Source organism: Echinops telfairi, unplaced genomic scaffold (assembly GCF_000313985.2).
Source record: "Echinops telfairi isolate 266 unplaced genomic scaffold, ASM31398v2 ScPeMD7_5592;HRSCAF=6446, whole genome shotgun sequence".
Taxonomy (NCBI): domain Eukaryota; kingdom Metazoa; phylum Chordata; class Mammalia; order Afrosoricida; family Tenrecidae; genus Echinops; species Echinops telfairi.
In genome coordinates, this window is record NW_022109491.1 from 24,660,178 (window position 1) to 24,669,517 (window position 9,340).

At 39.9% G+C, this 9,340-nt stretch overlaps 1 protein-coding gene and 1 non-coding gene across 2 annotated transcripts in view; both read right to left on the bottom strand.

Moving 5' to 3' along the window:
* Window positions 1-9,340, bottom strand: part of ASXL1 (ASXL transcriptional regulator 1) — a 74,774-nt gene that overhangs the window by 27,204 nt on the left and 38,230 nt on the right. The gene's annotated exons all lie outside the window — the stretch shown is intronic.
* Window positions 868-972, bottom strand: LOC115871439. Its single transcript, XR_004047304.1, has one exon. It is a non-coding gene; the product is annotated as a U6 spliceosomal RNA (small nuclear RNA).

The following is a 9,340-nucleotide window of genomic DNA, read 5'->3' on the forward strand; positions in this document are numbered from 1 at the left end:
TGGGGTTTGCACTAAAAGTCCTCCACCCCAGGAAATCCCTGTCATGGGTATGCTGGAGTAGTCGGTCCCCTACAAACAGTCCATACTGAACAGAAGAATGGTTGCAGTGACAAATCTTGAGGAGAAATTGTTATGTGGTCGACCACAACAGCACAATTTTACATCTGTTAGTAGCATTTAGCTTATCTTTTCTGTTTGTAGCCCATTTTCACTTTCATTTCCCATCTTGGCTCTCTTAATTGTTTAAGTATTTAAGCCATAACATGATTATAAATGTCAAAATTATTTAAAAGGCTATACTCTGGAGTGACACTGTCCTGCTCTCCCTTCTACTACTACTTCTACTACCACCACCACCACACAGTCAATCCCGTTTCTACTTATTCCCTGTATATAACCTCATCTATAATCATGTTTCCTTTTTATTGCCCTTTTGATATTAATGGTAACACAAATTTTCTTTCTCCATTATCCAAAGTAAATAAATACATGTTACCAATATTATTTCCTTCTTTCACTTACCAGTACGTCATGGAAATCATTCTAGTATTTCACAGATAGTCTCTTCAGCTGCCTAACACATCATGAAGTAGTTGTACTAACATTTATGCAACCACATTTCTACATACCAGCATTTCTCAACTCATGTCACTGTCATTGAGTCGATGCTGACTCACAGCTGCCCTAGAGAACAGAGTAAAACTTTCCCGGTGGGTTTCCAAAAACTCTTTATGGGAGTAGAAAGCAGCCTTTTTCCTGAGGAGCAGATGGTGGCATTGAACTGCTGGTCTTGCGGTTAGTAGCCCAAATGTATAACCTCTATGCCACCAGGGCTCTCTCATACCCCTTATTATTATTATTATTTTTTTAAATATGGAACGCTTCACGAATTTGCGTGTCATCCTTGTGCAGGAGCCATGCTAATCTTCTCTATCGTTCCAATTTCAGTATATGTGCTGCTGAAGCGAGCACCCATACCCCTTATTTATATTCTTCCTAATATCTCTTAAATAGAAATGCCACTGCCCTAAATAATCTTCATTGATTTGAAGGTGTATTTTTCTTTTCTGGGTGAAGTTGAAATGATGGGTCAAAAGATATATGACAGGAAATCAGCAGAAGCAAATTTGGGAAATACACAAATAAATGGAAAATGAAATAAAACAGTACCTTAAACATACAAACACCAAGATGTCCCCCAAGAAACATACTGTTTTGCACTTTGTAACTTAAAAGCAGCTATTGGTACATTCCTAAGTTATAGCAGAAGACCAAAACATATTGGGAAAGAGACCAAATCTATGAAAAGGGGAAAAAAAGGGTAGATGACAGTTTGTATTTTGTTAGCAAGGCCAAATTTCTCTCCCAAAATTGTTGTGGCAATCTGTTTTTCTAACAGAAATGTATAAGCATGCCTATTTTCTGTTTTGCCAAGAGAAAGTATTGTGGTACTTTAAAATTTTTTCCATTAAACTGTAGTCCAGACGAACATGCTACGTCACCTTAAGGAACGTAGGTGTTCTTGAATATACTATTTTGGCTATGCACCCTTAGGGTAAAATTCTACATGAAATGTATATCCATAAGGAACTCGTTAGATTTGTCTCTCACAGTGGAATGCACTGGCAATTCTGGAACCGTTCAATGTGTAGTCCAGAACTGAACAAGTAGATATTGAATAGATATGGGCATCTAGGTTCCTGTCAGAATAGCAGGTCACAAATACAAAACGGGGAATGCTAGAATGAACTTATCTATGGGACTAGAATGGACACTATCAGTGCTGTTGTTGGGTGCCATCAAGTTGATTTCAGCTCACAGCCACAACAGCACGGTCCTGTGCTTTCCTCACCAAACCAAACCTACCGCCTTCCAGCTGATTCCAATTCATAGTCACCCCAGAGAACAGTGTAGAACTGACCCTGTGGATTTCTGAGACTGTAACTCTTTAGGGGAGTAAAAGACTTGTCTTTCAACATCAGCTGGTAGTTTCAAACTGCTGATCTTGTAGGAAGCAGTCCAATAAGCTACCAGGGTCCCATTCGCCTCGCTCACCAGTGTTGCTACAGATAAACTCATTGTTGCAACCACTGTGCCAATTCACCGCTCTTCATGTCTACTCTCTTTTTGCTGACCCTCTTACTTTACACCAAGCAGCCATGGTTCCTTGGAAAAAATTGCTGACTCCAGAAGTGGAATTGAGAATCCATGAGGGGGCTTCAAAATATTCATCCAAAAATGACACTGACAATCTTTCCACAAACACCTGAAACCTTCTTGTGCAGATTAAATCCAGGCCACCTTCATGGACCAGCAGGTTAAGTAAGTAAAAAAGTACTTAAGTACAAGGGGCATGTGCACAGAAAAGAAAAGCAAAGCCTGAAGAATCCCACTGGAACAACTAGAACAACCACTTTAATGATGACAGAACCCAATGGTAACTCAAGAATTTACATTAAAATGATAACTTAAGAATCTATGCAATAATAAGTGAATACACAAACCGGAGGGAAAGGAAAAGTTCTTCCTTGCTACAGAACACCAAAGTAATAAATTACAAATCAATGACAGCAATAGATGAAATCACCTTTGGGTGACGTCAGAGTAAATCAGTGTATTTCAGGCAGTAGGTTCTTAGATGTGACATCAAAAAGGAAAAAATAAAGCTCCTCAAACTTTAAAAGCAATTTTGCATCTTCTGATGACATTTACCAAGAAAGTAAAAACAAAACCTACAGAATGGGAGAAAATATTTACAAATCATATATTGATAAAGCTTTACTAGCCAGAATATATAGCCTGCATAGAACTCAACAAAAAGAAAAATGTGGAAAAAGACTTAAAATAGACATTTCTAGAAAAAATAAACACTTATTATGCAAGCAGGTGAATAAAACCACACAATAGTTCCAAACCCCTCACAGGATTGGTTTGTCAGATTAAAAGGTTTAGGACCTATCTCGTGGGGCAGCTCGGTCAACTGACATAACATAACAAAGTTCATAAGGCAATGATGAACAGCCTAGTTTGGCGAGCAGCATCAAAGATACAGCTATAGGTCTTCAGCAAAATAAAGGAAACCAAATACTCAAAGAAGAAACTAAAAAGACATTTTAAAATTTTTTTAAAAAAGAAGAAACTAGTCCATAGAACGAATAACCTATATAAACCATGGCCTCTTCTAGCATGAGACCAAAAAACTACATGGTGTCTACCTTCCACTACCAGCCATTCTGACCAAGGACACAATAGAAGGTTCCAGGTAGAGTAAGAGAAAAATGCAAAACAAAACTTAATTCCTAAAAAGACCAGACTCCAGAGGATCTTCCAATTTGAGACTATCATTCTATGATATCCTTGGAACGTAAAACTGAAGGTATTCCCAGAAGTTATCTTCCAGCCAAATCATAGATTTATCCCCAATGAGTAAAGTGTTCCCTTAAACAATTGACTATATGAGATCAAATTGTCAACATTTATCCAAAAGTAAAGTTGAGAAGGCAAGGAGGGACAGGAAAGCTAAATCAAGGAAAAGAGAACAAACAAAATAGAATGGGAATACTGACACGATGTGAAAAATTGTAATCAGTATCACAAAACAATATGGGTAAAAATGGGAATCTAATGTATTGTGTAATTTTTCAGCAATATTTAAAAGCAAAAACAAATTCTACCCAACAGGATTAAGTGACCTTCTAGGGGCTGGTCTGTGGCCCAGTTGGGAGGGCCACATGTTCAAATTGATAAGGAGCTTGCTTGTAAAAGCAGCCAAACCTAACAGAATGTTGAAGATGCCAATGGGAGTGTGAGGAACCTCCTAAAGGAACCTGTAACCCTGAAGATGCCTTGGCATAGCTGGTGGCAAAAGGCCCTGGTTTCTAACTGCTGCTAGGACAGCAGCTCAGAGTGCTTGAGAAAGCTGTTATACTGGTATAAGCTGGGCCAGTTAGCAGCAGAGACTGAAAGCAGAGGAGGGGCCAAGCTGAACCTCCCCTCAGAAGCTGCAGGTGCCAGGGCTGGGCTGAGAGCTGTAACCCTAAGGGTGAAAAGTAGCCAGACCTGAGGGCCAAGAGATGGCCAGTCCTGAGGGGAGCATACACAACCAAGAGCAGGGCGTGCCCCTTGACTAGCCAAGAGAAGCTGAGACAGCTGCCCTGCACCAATGAAGGCAGGGGTACGCCCTGTCCCCTTTGGGAGAGTGTGAGTGTATTCCTGATTTTGTTTATGTGCTTCCTGCTCCTGATCCCAAGTTGGTTCAAGTTGTAGTCTGTTACTTCCCTAATAAGCCACTTAAACTGTGAGTGTGGCCTGTGAGTTATCTGGGGTCACTATAATAAACCATTAAACTTAGCAAAGAAGTAGACAGTGCTACAATGGGAGAGGGGGTGCAGCTGGGGTCAGAAGGGAAGAGTGAAGAGTGGTATATATGGATCCTTCATCTTACAGGAATCCGCTTTGTGCTGATCCTGATTATCCCCTCTTCTTAGCCAGACAAATAGACACTAGAACTCAAATAGCCAACAAAAGCATGAAAAGAGATTAACATTATTAGACATTTAGAAAATGCAAATTGGTGCAGGTCAGAGCGCTGAGTGCCAGCTGCTGGCAAAGGGACAAGGATAGGACACTGGAACACTGAGGTCCTTTGGCCCTTCTCTGCAGGACATGCCAAGGTTTAGCTTGGGCAGGGTTTGGTGGGATCCTATTCCCCAAGTGGTCTAGGCAAGGGCAGTGCCAGACAAATTATGGGATTCACTGGATGAAAAAGGGAAACAAATGCAAATCAAAGCCACAATTAGGAACCACGTCATTCTCACAAGGATTGCTATAATTAACACACACACACACACACACAAAGAATTTAAGAAGCATTAACGAGGATGTGAAATGAAGCTCTCCAAATATTACTGTGGGTATGTCAAATAGTGTAGTTGCTATGGAAACAGCAATTTGGTGACTCCTAAATATTTTTAAATTTCTTTTAAAGCATAGAATTTATCACATGATCCAAAAATTCTGACAGGTACTCTTTGCTACAAATCATTGTATACAATGTTCATAGTAGCAGTATTCGCAATAGCCAAAAGACAGAAAAATACAAAAATGCCCATCAACAACTGAACAAATAAAAGTGGTGTAAACAATGGAATATACTTAATAAAGAGGTCTTAAATCATAATACATAATACATGCTAAAATGTAAACGAACCAGTGAAAAAAGCCAGACATAAAAAACCATATGGTTTATATAGCATTACACACACAATATACATATAATGCAAAATATCCAGACTAGGCAAACCCAGAGAGGAGGAGGGGAGAAAAACTGTTTAACCACTAGGAACTTTATTTTGGAGTGATGAAGATGTTTTGGAGCGGGGGAGGTGGTGGGTGCACAACCCTGTGAATATACAAGATGACACTGAATAGTACACTTAAAAATGCTTCCATCTCTGTTGTGTCAATTTCCCTTCAAGAATATACAAAATGGAGCAGACTATTAGTCATACAACATGATAATGGTAAATGGTTTTTTCTAAGCGGAATAAAACCAGATCGAAACTGGCTATGAAAGTGTTACTTCAGTAAACTGTGTTGGCTGGATATTATGATGCAAAAGACAAATAACGACATTATTTCATGTCTAAAGAGATGTGACAACTAAATGGATGTAGGATCTAGCACTGGTAGGAAAAAGGACATTAACGGGGAAAAAAAAACCTCTTGAAATACAAAACAAAATCTGTAGTTTAATCAATTAATTGTACTAGTATTCAAAACCCAAATTCGCTGCTAAGAGTTAATACTGACTCATACTTACCTCCTGTGGGTTTCAGAGACTAACTGTTTTGGAAGTAGAAAGGCCAGTTTTTCTCCCAAGGAGCTGCTGGAGGTTTCGAAGTGCTGACCATGAGGATCGCTGCCTAACACATAACCACTACACCACGCGGGCTCTTAATTAATAGTATAGCAGTGTCCTTTTTGTTGTTTTTAGGTTTAAATGGACCATAGTATGTAAGGGTTTAACATTAGGGAAAGCTGGATATAGGAGTATAAATGAACATTCTCCATTATCTTAGAAACTTTCTATAAATGTAAAAGAAAAAAAAAACAACAACAATGTTAAATGTGTATCTAACATATGACACCGACATTCCACTCCTAAGTGTTTACCCAGGAAAAATAAAAATGTATGCCTACAAAAGGTGTGTGTGTGTGTGTGTGTGTGTGTGTGTGTATATACACACACATATCATCTTTATGTCAACTAAAAATCTGAAACGCCCTTCACTAAACAAAATGCAATGTATATCCAGATAAAGGAATTCTACACAGCAGTGGGAAGAAACCATACTGCCACACACAGCAGCAAAGATCAACCTTAAAAAAGCACCAGGTAAACTTCTAGAGCTAAAAAGAGGAATCTAGCAAAGTTGTAGGGCACAAGAAGATCAAAAACAGTAACAACATAATTAGTTGCCTTTCTCTATAGCAGCAATGAGAAATCTGAAAGGGAAAACAGAAAACTTCATTTACAATAGCATCTGAAGAGAATAAAACACCTAAGAATAAATCTAACCAGACATAGAGAACTTCCACAATTAAAAAAAAAAAAATCAAACACAGCTCAAGAGATTACTGAAGGCATAAGTAAATGGAAAAATGTCCATGTTCATACGCTGGAAGACTTAATATTTGTTAGATGCCAATGCTACTCAAACTGATCTATAGATTCAAATCAATCCTGATCAAAATTCAACAATCTTCTTCATAGAAATAGAAAAACCAATCCTCAACTTTTTATGGAATGGCAAGAGGCCTGGAAAAGCTAAAGCAAAGCTGAAAGAGAAGAAAAAGTAGGAGAAATTACATTTAGTAATTTAAAAACATACTATACACCACTACAGTAATCAAAACAACCTGGAATCGCCCCCACCACCACCACCACCCCCGCCAATTCTAGCAAGATTAGATTTTCTTAAAAAATCATTTCATTGGGGGCTCATACAATTTTTTACAATCCATACATACATCCATTGTCAAACACATTTGTACACTTGTTGCCATCATCATTCTCAAAACATTTGCTTTCTACTTTAGCCCTTGGTATCAGCTCATTTTTTCTCCTCAAGGCCCCACCTTCCCTCCCTTGATAAGTTATAAATTATTTTTTCATGTCTTACTACACTATCCAAATGTCTCCCTTCACCCACATTTCTGTTGTCCGTCCCCCAGGGAGGGGGTTACACGTAGCTAGATCATTATGATCCGCTCCTCCTTCATACCCCACCCTCCCCTGACCCTCCTGGTATCGCTACTCTCACCATTGGTCCTGAAGGGTATATCTGTCCTGGATTTCCTTGGTTTCCAGCTCTTATCTGTACCATTGTACATCTCTTGTCCAGCCGGATTTGTAGGGTAGAACTGGGATCATGATAGTGGGGGAGTGAAGGGAAGCATTAAAGAGTTAGAGGAAAGTTGTATGTTTTATCAGTGCTACACTGCACTGACTGGATCACCTCCTCCATGAGACCCTTCTGTAAGGGGATCTCAATTGCCTACAGATGGGCTTTGGGTCTCTACTCCGCAATCCCCCTCATTCACAATGATATTATTTTTTTGTTCTTTGATGCCTGTTACCTGGTCCCTTCTACATCGTTATCACACAGGCTGGTGTGTTCTTCCATGTGGGCATTGTTGCTTCTGAGCTAGATGGCCGCTTGTTTATCTTCAACCCTAGGACCCCAGACACTGTATCTTTTGATAGCCAGGCATCATCAGCTTTCTTCACCACATTTGCTTATGCACAGGCTGACAAAACCTTCTTAAATCTAGAAACTTGCTAACAGTAGAAATTGGAATAGTATCTATCAGCCACTTTTTAGGTTTATTTCAACATGACCACAAATTCCTCTCATTCCCATAAATAAATCCTTTCCATGACTTTGTAGCTCCTCCCAATAAAGAGATGCTCTTTCTCCACTCACTTGAATCTCAGGCCTGTCTCTGGACCTGTTCTGACTTGGTTATTGCAGAACCTCTCAACATTGGCATTTGTGATATTCTTGGCTAGATAATTCTCTGTTGTACAGAGCTGTCCTAAGTATTGTGGGAGATCTAACAGCACCCCTGGCCTTTCCCTATCCGATGGCAGTAGCATTTTCTCTAGACATTGTCCCCTGGAAGTTTTTTTCCTCTGGAAGACAAAACAGTTCCCTGGTGGAGAAGCACTCTTGCAATGTGACACAAGCAGAGGGCTGAAAAGCACCTACACATTATATCTCTGTAATCAGTAGCAACCGAGGAAGCCTGCTGAATATGGAGACCCTTACAAGAGTTACCCCAGTCGTTCCAGCCAACCTGCTGCGAGATATATCATGAGTGAATCCATCCAAGGCTATCCAGCATGATACTTTTCTATGGCTGCCTGATAAACATAAACTTGGTGGCTTAAAACCACATACAGTTAGTTATCTCACAGTTCCCACGGGGCATGAGTGCAGATGAGGTTTGGCTAGGTCCTCTGCTCAGGATTTCCTAAGGTTCAAACCACAAAAGTGATCAGGCTGCATTCATTTCTGCAGCGGAGTGTCCTCTTCTAAAACCATTTAGCTTATGGGAAAATGTAGTTCCTTGCAGTTGTAGGACTAAGACTGCTTTCTTGCACGTCCTGTATGCAGCTCCTATTGCTCCATGCAATTTCTTGTTACGTGGTCGTCTTACAACATAACAGAGTTTGTCTTCAAAGCCCACAGGAGAATCACTCACTTCTTCCATCTCTGACCTCTACATCCTCTTTTAATAGGCTTGCCTGACTCGGTCAAGCCCATAGAGGATAATCCCACTTTTAACAGACATAAAGTCAACTGATGAAGGGCCCTGGTGGTGTAGTGGTAACTTATTGGGCTGAGATCAACAAAGTCAGCAGTTGGAAACTACCAGCAGCTCCTGGGGATCAAGAGGGGGATTTTATACTCCCGTGAATGGTTACAGTCTCAGAAACTCACGGGGTAGGTTCTAGTATCTTATAGGGTCACTATGAGTTGGCATCGACTTGATGGCAATGAGTCTGTTTATTTTAGAGACAAGTGATTACAATCTGTAAAATCCTTTCACTTTTCACATATGCACATCTACTTTTGACACAACACAACGATCACCTTTGCTATATCCTATTGTTTGGATACAAATTACAAATCCCGCCCAAGGGAAGGAATTATACAAGGGTGTAGGTTATTAGGAATCATTTTAGGATTCTACCACCACAGTAGGCTCCAGGCAACCGACCAGCTGACCACAGACCTATCTAGAGTCCAGTCCAGATAATGTCAGATACTCT